This window comes from Trichosurus vulpecula, chromosome 2 (genome assembly GCF_011100635.1).
Source record: "Trichosurus vulpecula isolate mTriVul1 chromosome 2, mTriVul1.pri, whole genome shotgun sequence".
NCBI lineage: Eukaryota > Metazoa > Chordata > Mammalia > Diprotodontia > Phalangeridae > Trichosurus > Trichosurus vulpecula.
Genome location: NC_050574.1, coordinates 287546733 through 287562896, shown reverse-complemented (window position 1 = coordinate 287562896; position 16164 = coordinate 287546733). Strand labels below are relative to the sequence as shown.

General features: G+C 37.2%; 1 pseudogene; it reads left to right on the top strand.

Annotated features, from left to right (window-relative positions):
• The first annotated feature begins 12645 nt into the window (after positions 1-12645).
• On the top strand, positions 12646-13216 carry LOC118837030 (annotated as a pseudogene).
• The last annotated feature ends 2948 nt before the right edge of the window (positions 13217-16164 follow it).

Genomic DNA, 16164 nt, shown 5'->3' with positions numbered 1-16164 from the left:
CCTTCTCCTCCTCAACAAAGTTTTGCTTTTGACCACCGCCTTCCTCAGTTTAGCCTCCCTCTTTATTCCCCTCCCTTATCTTATCATTTCCCACTTGCTACTTCTCCTCTCCCTTCTGACCACCTCTCTCCCTTTTTCCCCCCTTCCCCTCTTACTTCCTGTAGGACAAGTTAGATTTCTATACTTTTCAGGGTATGTTATTCCATTCATGAACCAGATCAGATGACAGTGAAGCTCAAATACTACTCTTCTCCCTCCCTTCTTTCCCTCTACTATAATATGTTTTTGTGCCACTTCATTTGGTGTAATTTACCCTTTTCTACTACCTCCTTACCTCTTCTCTCATAGCCCTCCCTTTACATCTCTTACTTATGTTTTTTATCCTTATATCAATTATTTTATATAGGCATTCACAATCTATGTGTATCCCTTTCAATTGTCATAATAGCTGTACCATTCTCAAGACTGACATATATATGTGTATATATAAAACATACATAAGATGATATAATCCTGTACAAAGATGCAAATAATTTGCCCTTATTGATTAATAAGGTTTGTGGGGGTTTTTCCCCCTGTTTACCTTTTTATGTCTCTCTTGAGTTTTGTATTTGGAGATCAAATTTTGCATTGAGTTCTGGCCTTTTCATCAGGAAGGTCTGGAATTCCCTTATTTCGTTGAACATCCATCTCCTTGCCTGAAAAATTATGCTTAGTTTTGCTGGGTAGTTGATCCTTGGTTGTAGTCCCAGCTCCTTTGCCCTTCGGAATATCATATTCTAATTTCTCCTGTCTTTTAATGTGGAAGCTGAGAGATCCTGCGTGATTCTGACTGTAGTTCCACGATATTTGAATTGCTTCTTTTTGGCTGCTTGCAGTATTTTCTCCTTGAGTTTATAGCTCTGAAATTTGGCTATAATATTTCTTGGTGTTTTCAGTTTGGGATCTCTTTCAGGGGGTGATCGGTGAATTCTTTCAATGACTATTTTGCCCTCTGGTTCTAGGACCTCCGGGCAGTTGTCTTTGATAATTTCTTCGAAGATACTGTCAAGGCTCTTTTTTTCATCGTGGATTTCCGGTAGACCAATAGCTCTTAAATTGTCTCTCCTGCATCTATTTTCCAGGTCAGTTGTTTTCCCAATCAGATATTTCACATTTTTTTTCTATTTTTTCATGCTTTACATTTTGTTTTACTACTTCTTGGTGCCTCTTACATTCATTAGCTTCTACTTGCTCAACCCTAATTTTTAATGGGTTAGTGTTTTCATTTTGCTTTTGAGTCTCCTTTTCCAATTGGTGGATTTTGCTTCTCAGGGTGTCATTTTCCCTCTTTAGATTCTGAATCTCTATAGCCATTTTGCCAATCTTATTCTTTAGGGACTTGATTTCATCAGTGGATTTTTTTTCCATATTTTCTTTTAGCTCCCTAATTCGGTTTTTAAAATCCTCCTTTAGCTCTTCCAGCAATGCTTTTTGGGTGGAGACCAGTTCACATTGCCTTTTGAGGTATCAGATGTAGTGTCATTGTTGTCCTCTTCTAAATTGGCATTTTGATCCTGCCTGTCTCCATAAAAAGAATCAATGGTCCTCAGTTTTTTTGTGTTCTTCTTCATATTGGTTTGCCTTTTCCTGGCTTTACAACAAATTTGTGCCTTTGGGGCTCAGGGCTCTCTGTCCCAGCTTTCTTATTCTGGGGGTTGTGAGTCTAGAATTATAGCCTTCAGTTTCCTGAGGTGTGGGGGAGGGGTCTGGCTGCCTGACGGCTCTTTCCCTAAGGGTGCTCTCCAGCACTGTTGCTCTTCAGCAATGGTCTCAGCTGTTTGTTGTTGGAGCTGATGTCTGGCACTTCCCCAGGGGGAGCAAGATTATGTCTGGGCTCCTGGTATTGACCCCTGCCGTCTCTGCCCCTCTGGGACTAATGAACTTCTACTATTTGACTACTGAAGCCCCACTTCTTTCTCCTCTGTTCCGGCATTCTTTTTTTTTTTTTTTTCCCAAGGAATTCTCTGGGTGGGGAGGGGAGGGATTACAGCCATTTACCTGGCCATTATGTCTCCTGGAGCTTCAAGAACCCATGTTTCATAACTTGGGACTGCAAGCCTCAGGAGTTATTTTTGATGGCCGGTGGCATTGCGCTGCCTCTCGTAGCTTCCACAGACTGCTGTCCTGTGTTGGGAGGCCTGGGGATCTCCGCCATTTTTGGGTGCCCAGCTTTCTCCCAGCCTGTCTCCCACATGGGTTTCCCGGCTGGCCGCTTCCACTTTGGTCTGGAGCAGCTCTGCACACCGAGCACTCTCCAGGCCTACAGATTCGTGCCTTCGGCCTTTCAGACTTTCCCGGCTCGGAAATTTGCCCCACTCAGACTGGTCGTGGTTTCTAACTCTCTGAAATCTGCTCAGATTCACTTCTTTATAGGAATCTGACCAACCTTGTGAGAGAGCTCCGGCAAGACACTGTTTTCATGCGGCCATCTTGGCTCTGCCTCCTGAGAATCGAGTCTATAATATTCTATATTGCTTCCAGTTCTTTGGTGGTCAGATATGAGAACATGAATAGCTAAAGCTGTGTTTTGTGATGCATTTTTAAAAAAGAGACAAAGTTTCTGGGTAAGTGATAGTCAATTTATTAATTAGTACATCTAATAATAAATTAATGGTCAGTCGTTTCTCTCGGAAAATCAAAGACAAAAACATAGAGATCCTGAATGCCTGAAATATTTTTTGAAAGGGAATGCCCCTGAGAAGGGAAAATTAATGCTGATTGGTGGACATTTAATGAAGAGGTAGGTAGCAGTCTTCATCTCCTCCTGCTAAGAACATGACTTAATCATGAAATTCAGACACCTCCAGCAATCTAGACAAGAGAATCCATTTCCATCCATACCACTCTGGTTGGTTTTCTCCTTCGTGAGCTGGATCATTCTAAACCCTAATGGAGGGGTGCAAGGACAGGGGCTCCTTTCTTGGTGGGGAAAACTCACCTAGACTGGATTCTATTTATACTCTAAACAGAAATAAAGTCTCCTAACATGGATGGAGTCTGGATGGGCCCAAGATGGAGGAGTATGTTTCCTGAAGGTTAGGCCAATCTCATAAATTAGTCATGTTTTTCAGAGACTGACTGACCTTCTACAGGGTTTGGGTTTTAAAGGAGGAAATAAAGGAGAAAAGTCTTGATCCTAATTTAATAATTGGTTGTTAACATAATAGAAAAATAATTTCTTTCATTTTGAAGACTGATTTTCATGTTATTTTAACAACTGTTCTAAAACATCACAAGGACAACAACAATCTAATGTTTAAAGCATTACAGATATTTGGTTCCTTGTATGACAATGTGAGCATGCAGGTTCAAGTAGATATAGATAAGTCCCTCTGCATCTACCACTGTTACATAAGAAGATTTAAGGAAAGAGAACACAGTTCACTCTACTCTTCCAAAGTAATTTAAATGACAGTAAACATGTTTTCATCATACCTTCAGTATAGGTTTATCTTTAAGCACAATATTCAGTCATTTAAAACATTATTTAAATGTTACTTTCTATAACTACCATGTTGTTTTATAATAATATCATATTGAATCATAAACACATTTTCTTGTCCTTTATTGTTATGTTACATTAATAAACACATGAAAAGTTATTTTTATTTTATTTTTAATTGAATATTTCCATTGGGATAGAACCAGTTACAACATTTTACTTATGATTATAACTTGGAATAGTACAAATTTATTTACCCTAATCAAGATCAATCCCAGTCCTTTTCCTGAACTCCAGTCCTTCATCATCAACAGTCTATTGGGTCTTTCCAACTAGATGTTCCATAGGTATATCAAAAACAATGCACCCAAAACAGAACTCATTATTCTCACTCCTCTCATATTTACCATTCTTCCAAGCTAACCTATTACTTTTGAGAGTACCTGACTTATAGCAAGTACCTTCAGTATCTTACTTATTTACAATACTTATTTATAGTCACCCAACTTTACTACCTTGGTGTCATCCTTTACTCATCATTCTAATTCATCCCAAATATCTAATTTATTGCCAAATGTTGTCCATTCTATCTGCATATCTTTCCTATATACTTCATCTTATCTACCACAGTTAAAATATTCATTCTTGCCATCACATTGGCATTTTGGACTTTTAACCCTAAGGAGCATCTGCCCCACTTGCTTTGGGCTTCCCTTGAATGACAAACGAATACCGACCATGTTACCAGGATGCTGAAGAATCTTAGGAAAACTTATTTCTGTAATTTTCCTCTTTCCTAGCCTTTCCCTTCTCCTACCTGTTCGCAAGCAAACATTTACTATCTACCTGTAGAGTTTCTTTTGTTATTGTTTCATTTTGTTTTTTTCATTATAATTGTCATTTCACATAAACATGTTTGTTTGTTTTTTAATATGATCTAAGACAATTGGATTTCATTAATGATTTTATAAATGCATGAAGATTATGTAGAAGAATAAGCTTGGGAGGGTAGAAGGTCAGTTTAACTCTTTAGGGTGCAAATGCCAAACATCTTTCTTCTAGCACTGCTAATTTATGAAAATCATCCAGGGGCAATATCACGCTAACTTTGATTTTCTTTTACTTTTACTGACAACCTAGTAGATTTCATTAAAAAGAGTGAGGATCTAAAAATAGCATCTAGGACTTCCTTTTCTTCCTAGATGGAACCTGAATTGTAATCTCTAGGGTGATGTTTATGGCTGAGGACTTTTCCAAAAAGAGAGAGAGAGAGAGAGAGAGAGAGAGAGAGAGAGAGAGAGAGAGAGAGAGAGACAGAGACAGAGACAGAGACAGAGACAGAGAGAGAAAGACAGAGACAGAGAGGCAGACAGAGACAGACAGAGAAGAAGAAGAGAGACAGAGAAGAAGAGAGGCAGAGACAGAGAGACAGAGAGAGACAGAGACAGAGAAGAAGAGAGGGAGAGAGAGGAGGAAACAAAGGAATAGAGAGTGTAGGGAGGGGACAAGAAATAACAATGCCTCTCAGTCAGCCTAGGAGGTAGAGAAAGCATGGTCTGTGAAATGTTTGACTCTGCACCTTTCTGCCACAGGAGTGATAGTGAGGAGGGCATAGCAAGCCAGCCAGCCACAGCAACATCTAGGGATTTCATAAACATCAGTGGTGGGTAGTATATTTGAAAATGTTGCCAAGAATTAAAGTTGAGATTCCAAGTGTGTAATTTGAAGACTTATTTCTCTTTACCTGTATCAATATTTGGATAATAGCAACACAGATTCAGTCCCTCAGCGCCTGTCTCATTCTGTATGCTTTTTCAAAGATCACTGCTGTGACTTAGCAATCATATTTATCAATTCTTTCCATCTTGCTGGAATGAATTAATCTAGGCCTCTTGACTTGAACTGACTGAGGGAAGCTATGTGTTCCCTTACCACTTCCCTCATAATGGATCTCAACTCCCTATTAATCTAATTTTGTTCAATTTTTCCGAGTCTGAGGATAATTCTTCCTGGTAGAAAAAAGAGAAACAATTTGAGAGCTGAATAGCTCTATCTTTTCTCCATTATCCCTTATCTTCTCATTCACCCCAAGGAGTAGCCCCATATTTTCTTCTTCTTCCAAATGTATCTTTAAAAGTCCTTTTTGTTGAACATTACCAAACACAACTCATTCTGAGCTTCAGAACTCCTGACCCTAATTTCCAAGCTGTACATCCCTCTTTTGAATTCATCCTACCTCCCATTGCTTACTTCTCCAGTCAACATGTTTTTTAAAAATTATTTTTGTTGATGTCTTTTATATCATCTTTATTTCCAAATACATCCTTCCCCATTCCTTTTACTCATTAAATCATCTATTACAACAAAGAGTTTTAAAAGAAACAGAAAAACAAGCTGGGGAACAAAACTAACACATATATGAATTATTTCAGAAAATATGTGCAATATTCCACATCCATGGTCCCTAGTCTTTGAAAAGAAAGCTCAGAGTTTTGTATCTTTTCTGAGAAACACCTGGATCATTATAATTACTCAATATTTGTTTGTTTTTTAATCATTTATTCTTTTAGTTTCCTCTACATGTTGCTGTTGTGTCTGACTCTTCATGACCACATGGACCTCTATCCACGTGGTTTTCTTGGCAATGATACTAGAGTGGTTTGCCATTTCCCTCTCCAATAGATCACCAATCCATAGGTAAACTGAGGTTAAGTGACTTGCCCAAAATCACATGGCTAAGAAGTTTCTGAGACTGGATTTGACCTCAGGTCTTCCTGAGCCCAGCACTCTATCCACTCCACCACCTAGCTGCCTCTACATACAGTATCTCTTTTAAATATGTCCATTGATTGATAAGTTCTCTCCCTGTGCAGCCAAAGTGACAGCCATACAATTCCATCCTTTTTTCTTCATTGGTATTATTTGTGGCTTTGCCATTAAAATTTCATTCTTTAGCCATTAACATCTCTCTTCAGGTAACTGACTAAGCATATGGAATTTTAATCCACAGAATTCTACCTATGTTTTCTCTTGATTCTGACAAAACATAACATGCATATGAGACTATGTGGAGGTTTCTTCTCTTCTATTACAAATTCTAGTGGGAATGATAGATTCCTATTCTTCCTACGTTTGCTAATCAAATGCTCTCTGTTAGGCCCAATCAAGTACAGAATAACAATTTTTCTTATCGCTTCCTCCTCATTTCTAAGAATGAAATTATAGTTAAGGCAAGTAAAAAATGTTATCGTCTGTTCTGCTTTTAGCAGTAAGATTGATCCAGCAGACTAGCAAGATAGGTGGAGACATTCATGCCTCTCTGCCAGGTTTGTGATCTCTGTCGTCAATTTCCTTCTTCTGTCCAGATGGTCTATGGCATACTGACACAAAATATATTGCTTCTGTTTCTTCCTGCGTAGGTCTTCACTCAAATGCTCTCCACCAAGTGTTATACCCTCCAGTTCCTAGATTACCTTACACATTTTTTTAAATTTTAAACATTTTTGGTTTGTTCCTGTTATTTTATTGGTATAGGGAACTTGCAGTGTGGAAACGTCTTCTGTAACTGTTCTCACTGATAATAGTATAGAGTTGTTTAGGACTACAGCAGTGTATAGAATTACCTAGGGTACAATACCAATTCAGCGCTCCTCTTAGCTATACTGTTCCTTTTAAATAAGGCAGATTCCTTATTAGATAAATTTTGTATTGAGGCCTACATCCAACAAATATCACACAGCTATGACAGTTATATAGAGCATTATGAACTGTTAGAGTGAAATGAAGACACCAAGTTATATCCAGACAACAATTGATTCAGCAAGGCACGCCATTGCAAAAACAAATTGGGCCCAAGGCTCTCAGTCAGCATAAGGACCCTGAACCTTGGGTTCTCCAGCTATTACACAGTTGGAGGGAGTGAATAAAAGGATGTAGGGATTGAGCCACCTTGTTCCTTGTTGGTAGAAAAGATCAGGACTAACAAAGTTGGGAGGGAGGAGTAGTCATGTGACTCTCCTGAAATCAAATGACTTACAATAAGTTGAAATTTAGCCTTACAAAGATGGTAGATAAGGACAAAATGGAGTCACTAATGCTATTTTAACGTAACAGATCCCTAATCATATTGTTTGTTACTCATTCTTTTGTCCCTCTTGGGTTTTTGTTACTTCTTGCAAACTGTGTCCTGTAAATTCATGGGCCCCTTTATCTGTAGGCTTCTTTCTATATTATACCTGAAACTTTTTGTGATAACTGAGAAGCTTTCTCCCTATCTATTATCTTCATGGAGATGATAATTAAAGCCATGGAGGTGAACAAATTCACTGAAGGAGAGAGTTCAGAGACAGAATAGAAGAGGGCTTAAAATAAAACCAGGGAAACAGTCACATTTATGATGTATAAGGACTATGATTAGCCAGCAAAATATGTAGAGAAAAAGGAGTCGGAAAGTGAGATACAGAACCATGCGATGGTATTATGGAAGCAAAGGAAGAAAATGGCATTAATTATAAGAGCTGAGGCTAATAGAGTACAATATTACAAAATGTTTCACATACATTATCTCAGAGCCTCACAACCACCCTTGAGGTAGGTGCCATACATATCATTATCCCCATTTTACTGAAGGGAATACTGAGACTCAGAGAGCTTATGTGACTTGCTCATGTTTCCACAGTTAACATGTATCAGTGATAACATTTAAATCTAAGTCTTCCTGAGTCCAATACTATACCACAGGTGATGCACATTGTTAAACGTTAAGAAGAATGTAGACAGGTGAAAATGAAGGCCATGAAGTTTAGCAATAAGGGTGCATTAGGGATGTTAGAGAGAAATGTATAAAATGAGTAGTAGAAATCAAACTGTAAGAGTTTGGGTATGAGTGAATATTGAAGATAAAGCAATTATTGTATATTACTCTTTCTAGAAGATTGACTATGAAGAATAAGAGACATAAAAAACATTGCTTGAAGATTTCCTTTAGAAGAAAGGAGGACTCGTCACATTTTTAGGCTGTGAATAGGGTAGAAGAAAGAGATATTGGAGATGCATGAAAGAAGAGATGAAATCAGATGGGAACAAAGAAACAGAAAGCGAGGTTAACATTGGTGAGGAAAAGGGTCATCTTTTCCTTTTGGGTGGAATGGAAGTAGAATATGAGTGGGGGCATCTGGAGGATTGATGAATAAAGGAATTGAAATGATCTACATCCTATGGCTTAAATCTTCGCAATAAAACAGGAGGTAAAGAGACTTAACAAGAGAGAAGAGGTCAACTGTGGAAGGTTTGAAGAGAAGATTTGGAACAGCCCCTGTTCCCACAGGAAGTGTAAAAGTCTATGAGATGAATAAGAGGATTTCCATTCAGCATTGAGGGCTCAATGGAGGTTAAATAGCATCAATTTGCAGTGAGCCTAGTCAGTACAATTTTAACGACTTCCTCTCTAAATGAGTGGCAACTCCTAAATAGGAGAAGAGGATGCAGATGGTAGAAGTAACACAAGAATGATGGTTAGTAGAACAGAAATGACAGATAGTTGAGGGGTTGATGGATTCAAAGGTATTATAGAACTGGTTAACTACAGGGTAAAGACTACATCAGTTGATAAATCTGGTCAGAAAAAGCTTGACAGATTCTGAGAAAAAAAGTTATTGAGGAACCAAAGGTCACAATAAGGTGAAGAATATTTATGGAGGGGATCAAGGGAATGGGAGAGGTGCAATGACAGGAGATTAGAGTCAGAGAGGGGAATTTTAGAGTGCAAGATCTTGAAAAGAGAATAATTTTGAGGGTACTATCCTGATCTTTTACTCTGTTCATTATACTATGAAGTTTATATAATGTACAAAGTTATATTAAAATATTTGGTTGCAAGAATTTGAACTAAAGATGTGTTTTCAGTATTTTTAAATCGTCTGTAGATGTAGGTGGTGGCACCAAGTTCTGATAATGGTCTTATGTTTATATATATACATACATTTTTTTCCTAGAGAGCTTGGCAGTCTTTCATATGCAAAAAGGCTGTTTAAAATCATTTTAAATACTTAGTTATGCACATGGTCTCTTCCTTCCTTTCTACTACTGCAAACATAGGAACTAAACAGATCCTTACTCTGAAAAGCCATTTCGTTAATTCAATTTAAACCAAGAAGCATATATTAAATAGAATGTCAACTCTCTGAGTGCATGGGCTCTTTCTTTCTTTCTTTCTTGCTTTCATTTTTTCTTTCTTTCTTCCTTCCTTCCTCCCTTCCTTCTTTCCTTCCTTCTTTCTTCCCTTCCTTCCTTCTTTCCTTCCTTCCTTCCTTCCTTCCTCCCTTCCTTCCTTCTTTCCTTCCTTCCTTCCTTCCTTCCTTCCTTCCTTCCTTCCTTCCTTCCTTCCTTCCTTCCTTTCTTCCTCTTTCTTTCTTTCTTTCTTTCTTTCTTTCTTTCTTTCTTTCTTTCTTTCTTTCTTTCTTTCTTTCTTCTTTTTCACCAGCTCCTAACACAGTGCTAGATACACAGTAGATACTCAGTTAATCTTTGTTTATTTGAAGGAAAGTACATATTATATGCAAGTCACTACACCAGGTGCCGGATATATAAAGAGAAAAATTAAAAAGAATCCTTGTCCTCAAGGAACTTACATTCTATATATAGGCAACATATACCCAGATAAACACATACCCTTTATAAGGTCTGAAAGTCCTCATCCCAATTCCCACTCTCACTAGTATTGGCAGAGCATGGCTATATCTCCCTGTCAAGGTTCTAGATTTATGTGTCCCTAAGGGCTTGAAGGTTTCTTTCAAATGCAATTGGCTTGAGGCTCATCTAGTATGTTCTCTTTAACATAACTTTGTCAATTATCTCTCCAATATCATCTAATTAGTACCAGTTAGTATTACCTCAATATCTTCAATACTATCGGGTAGTGCTCCAGAGTCATTTAACGAACTAAAATCTATTAACTTTTACAAAAGAGATATTAATTAAGAAGAACAAGATAAGAAGTATAAGCATATTCTCGCCTCCCCCACAAAAAAAAAAAAAAAACCAGAGGCACAGCCTTCCCTTTGTCCTTGGAGAGAGTGGGTTGAAACTGAAAGTGTTTTTTACAAAGCACTTACACCAAGTTCACTTCCAACCGCAGCCTAGACAAAGTATAAAGTTACTCCCTTATTTACAGAATCTAATAGCTTGATGTTGACACACTGCTTGGGGGGCTTCACTCCTTCTGGGCTCAGCTAACCACAAACTCTGGTACCCCGTAATTGGTCAATTTCCTTTCCTCCTAAAATGGCTCAGATATTTCCCTCCTAGAAAGGTTTGGGCAACCAATGGGATGGAGTTCTGGGAAGAGGTTTTGCTTTATAATGACAAAAGTGGATTAAAATTATCTTTTTATATATGTGGTGACTGGGAATTCACCTGTAGGAAAGGGAGAATCATTTGGTTTATTTAGTGGAGATTTTGAGTCACTGGATAAGGTGAAGGTGAGTTAAGCCTCCATATAAGATGGCAGGCCTCCAATAGACACTTATAAAGGAAACAATTATCCCCTTGATCAGGTTCCTAGGGAGGTGGAAAATGTGGTCCTGGTAGTAGTTGATTCCTGGTACCATCAAAGCTGGTTGTATATAAAAGAACTGTCAACTCTTGGCTATTTTAATTCATTTAATATAGGCCTGGGCATGAAAGACAAGGTTGGACATCTCATCCATTACATGGAACTAATGTTTCTGGTGCTGCTCCATCATGATTATTTTATTGTAGATTATTATTAACTGCTGCTGACATTAGTTTCCCTACTGCTTAAAAAGTATTATTGATGTTTTCAGCTTGTTTTAATGATGAAAGACCCCTCAGAAAAATTTTAGGTACTTGTCTTTAAGGGATACGATGTGGAGGGAGCCTGGCCCGGCTCCTGGGGCTATAATAACTCGAGGGGCAGAGCCAATCCTCTGCCCTGCCCCTTGGCTCTGCTCCACCTAGTGCTCTGCAGGCCTGAAGGTTTGAACTATAAAAGGATTGGCCCATGGTGGAGAAAGTCAGCAGAAATATTTTCCTGACCTCAAACTACCATCAGGGCTATTCTTTCAATTTCTGACTCCGGAATGGGAGTTGTGTTTTATATACTTTTTATTTTTGTATTATGTGTTTTTACGCAACAATTATTAAAGTAGTTTTAATTGTATTTGATGGTCCAAGAGTGCCTGTTTCATCTAAACAACAAGAAAACAAAACAAATAAACTAAAAACTTGAACCTGCTAGGCAAAATAAAATTTGAACTTACTTCACAATAGCTTCCTGTGAATAGTAGCACTTGAGACCTGAGAAGAGCTTTGAGGGCAGTTAAGAACTGTGAGAGCTAGAAAGGAAGAAGTATTTTTAGGCATGCAAAATAACCTGTGAAAAAGCAAAGAAGTGAAACATGTAATGTTGAATTTAAGGAATAGCCGGCAGGTCAAAGAGTAATCTGAAATTAGTTTGGAAGATAAGTTAAAGACTATTCTAGAGATTTGTTGTTGTGTATAAATTTTAGTTGTGACTGACTCTTTGTGACCCCATTCTCAGGCAAGATACAGGAGTAATTTGCCATTTCCCTCTCTAGCTCATTTTACAGATGAGGGAACTGAGGCAAACAGGGTTACATGACTTGCTCAGGGTCACACAGCTAGTAAGCATCTGAAGCAGAGTTTGAACTCAGGAAGCTAAGTCTTCCTGACTCCAGTTCCAATACTCTATCCACTGAGCCACCTAGCTGCCCTTATTCTGGGGATAAGGTTAAAAAAAGTTAGAAAAGAATATTAGGAAGGATAGTGAAAGTCATACCCAAGCAGGGCAGTCTTGAAAAGTATGCATTTAATATGTATTTAAAAAAGATAATATCTACATGATAGATATTGAATTCCTGTATAATTTGCTTCTATTCTATAACATATATATGGAAATTTCTATTTTATTTGGTGCTTTTTTTGGTTTAAAATATTTTTTCAACTCATCAGTAAATAACAAGCTGAGGATTTGCATGTTATTTTAGAGGTAATGGGGACCCCGAGAAGCTTTTTGAGCAGACCAATGACATGGTCAGATCTGGTGGCGCAAGAGGATGGAATATATCTGCTATTCAAAGAATAGATAGATATTTGTAGTGAATGTGATGCTTTGTATTGCCATGGGGTCTGTCCTTTCACTTTGCATGCTCCTTAGCTCATGCCTGCCTGTTGGAGTTTCCAAAGACATAGAACCAATTAATTTGCAAAGCTATGATGGAGAAATATTTGTAGTTGCTGTTGAAATAAAAAAAAAAGTCTGTAACTATCAAGAGCATATTAGAAGATTTGGGAATGGATAATGAAGTGGATGATGACCTAGTTCTCCTACTAAATGTTAATTCATTGAGATTAAAAACTGAAATTCAGGGCTGCACCCATCACAAAGTTGATCCTTCTTATCCTTCTGATGACAATGGGAACAAAGAGAAGCAAACAGATGACATCCCTGTTTGGGACCAAGAAGTTTTAAAAGTTGTCCCAGGAACTTTCTTTGAACTTATTTTGATTACATTCTACTTAGACATGAAAGATTTGCCTGACGTGACATGCAAAATTGTTTCAAATATGATCAAGGGATTACCTTCAGAAGAGATTCAGAAAACATACAGCACTAAGAATGACTTTAGCATAGAAGAAAAAGCCCCCATCCACAAAAAACCAAAACAAAACAAAAACCAACCATCAGTATGAAGAGAAGTGAAGTTGTGTGCCTATTGACAATATACCACTGTGAGCCTCATTCTGAATACTGGTTGTACCATTTTTTATAATGTTTTGCTGTTCAGTCCAACTCTTCTAGTGGATTAAAGCAAACTAAGGCTAAATGACTTGCCCAAGTGACATAGCTAGTAATTTTCTGAGGACAGATTTGAACTAAGTCTTTCTGACACCAGGCCCAGTGTTCTTATCCACAGAACCACCTAGCTGCTTCTAAGGTAAAGAGGGTTAAATGACTTGCCCAGGGTCACATGGCTAATAAGTGTCTGAGATCAGATTTGAACCCAGGCCTTTCTGACTCCAGGCCCAGCACTCTATCCACTAGGCCATCTAGCTACCCATTATACCTGTTAGTATCTAACAAATGCAGCAGTAAATATGTTATATTAGAAGAATCTCCATTGTTCCCATTGCATGCGTTACATTTTTGGGGGCCAGAATCTAATTCTATGATTGTCTGTAATAAGTGTAATGAAAATTATTTTTATTTTTGTCTGAATAACAATAATAATAATATAAAACATGACAATTATTTATGTAGTGACTTAAGTTTTGATAAGCACTTCACAAATACATCATTTTATCCTCACAACCACCCCGGAAGGTAAGGGCTGTTATTATCCTCAATTTACCAATGAAAAAAATGAAAAGGCAAAGATTAAGGGTCACAAAGCTATTAAGTGTCTGAGGTCAGATTTGAACCCTGTTTTTCTTGACTTCAGGTGTAGCACTTTATTTCATACATAAAGTAACACTGAGTTTTTTATTTTCTTAATTTACAAAGCACTTCACTTAGTTATTATTCAGTTTTAAACTTTATTTTACTTGCTAGTTTATTTTCCTTAAGAGAAAGTTGGCATTATAGTAAATATAACCAGTTGCAAAAGTTTTCCAAAATAGAATTTTTTAAAAATAGCTATCATCAAGAAATATAAAATAGAGATGTGCTATATATATATATGTATGTATATACAAATATATGTATATATATATGTATATATACATATATGTATACATATCTGTTGGAATAAGGAGGGAGAAGTTTTCTTTTAAAACTGAAAAGAATAGAAAGGGAAAATAGAGCACATTGTTTTTTCTTTGTTAATGATAACATCCTTTATATGGCCCTTTAAAGTGTACAAAGCACTTTCCTTATAACAACTCTCTGAAGTAGGTTATACAAGTATCATTAACCTGATTTTACATATGAGAAAACTAGGATGTGCAGATGTTAAGTGGCAGGAGGTCTCCAGTGGAGAGTCCCCCCATAGATACGGGCTTGGCCCTATGCTGTTTAACGTTATTGTCAATTCTTTGTATGAAGACATCAGTGGCATTTTTTTCACGTGAAATGAAACTGGGAGTGTAGCTAGCATATTTGGAAACAGTCAGGATTCTAAAAAGATCTTGATAATCTAGAATACTGAGTCAAATCCAGTAAGATAAAACTTTACAGAAACAAATATTATCTTATATTTGGTTTAAAAAAAACCACCTTCACAAGTATAAGATGGAAGAAGCATGTCTGGATATGATTTCATCTGAAGAAGACCCAAGGGTTTTAGTGAAATATAAGTCAATAGGAGACAATAATGTGGTATGGTAACCAAAAAAAGCTAACAGAAACTCTACATTGTGAGAGTGTATATTCAGGAATATGGAGGTAAGAATCCCTCACTGTTTTCCTAAGTTCATTCCAGAAAGTGATGTTCATGGGTGCACTAGGTTCATAAGGACATATATGATTTCTTGAGTCGCATGTTTAATTGCAGACCTTAAATCCTGTAAGCCTTAGGACCCCATTTTTTTGCACTAAGCTTTTCGTTTCCTAAAAGCTTATTGTAATACATTTTGAATGACTCTCTTCCTTAAAAATAATTTGAAAACCTAAGACCCATTGTAAGCTGCTTGTTGCTGTATTAGGGTATATTCCATAGGTATGTTCAAAAGGTATTACTCCTGCAGGAAATAAGATTAGTGTTCAAAATGTGTTTTTTTCAAGCTGATGGCCTTCAAACTCAGGTGATCCCTAAAGCAGATTTTCTGCTGGGATTAAGTATTGACTTGTTTTTGAAAGTCAAAAGTGTAGCATGTATTTTTGCTGTTTTGTGTAGCAGATTCTTTTCTGAAGTCAGACACAAGAAGGTTAATGGCGACCCACCTACCCCACTGTCCTGTAAGCATCTTTGCAGAGTGTGCTATTCTAGTTGCCATGGCTGCCACATTTCCCTGGGAGATGATTACTTGACATTTAAACATCTCAAGATGTGTATATTTTAAATGATACATTTTGCTAGAAAAAAATTTGAAAATTCATAATTATAAGAATAAATAGGGTTGATTATTTTGAAAAGAGAATTCTTCATTTTACAAAAGGATGCATTTGAGTTCCTTAAAAAGGGCCAACCTTTGACTATAGTGACAATACGAACTGATTTACATACAACTTGAAAGTAACCAAACAAACATAGATTACCTCCAACTAAATAAAAAAGTCACAGAATTAATGAATTTCGTAGTAAACTCTCTGGAATACCAATACTATCACTAATCAACTCCCCATTCATTCTAGAATGGTTTCCGTCAGAGGTGTCAAACTCACAGCCTTACCTGTATGTTACCTACAATACCTCAGAATGGGGTAGAAACCAGATTAAAATGTAACTGTGAAATATTTAACAAAATAAAAAATAGAATTAAACTTAGATATTTTATTTTAAAACCATTTCAATATATAGCTTCAGGGATCCTTATGTATAGTTAATTAGTCTCTGTTTCTAATTGAGTTTGACACCGATGCTCTAAATTTCACATGCTATTGGAAAGCATCCTTTGGCATGCTACTACTTCCACTACTGAGTGCTCTTTTCCTTATCTTCTCATCCCCAGTCCCCCTTACCAACCCCCCCCACACAGACACA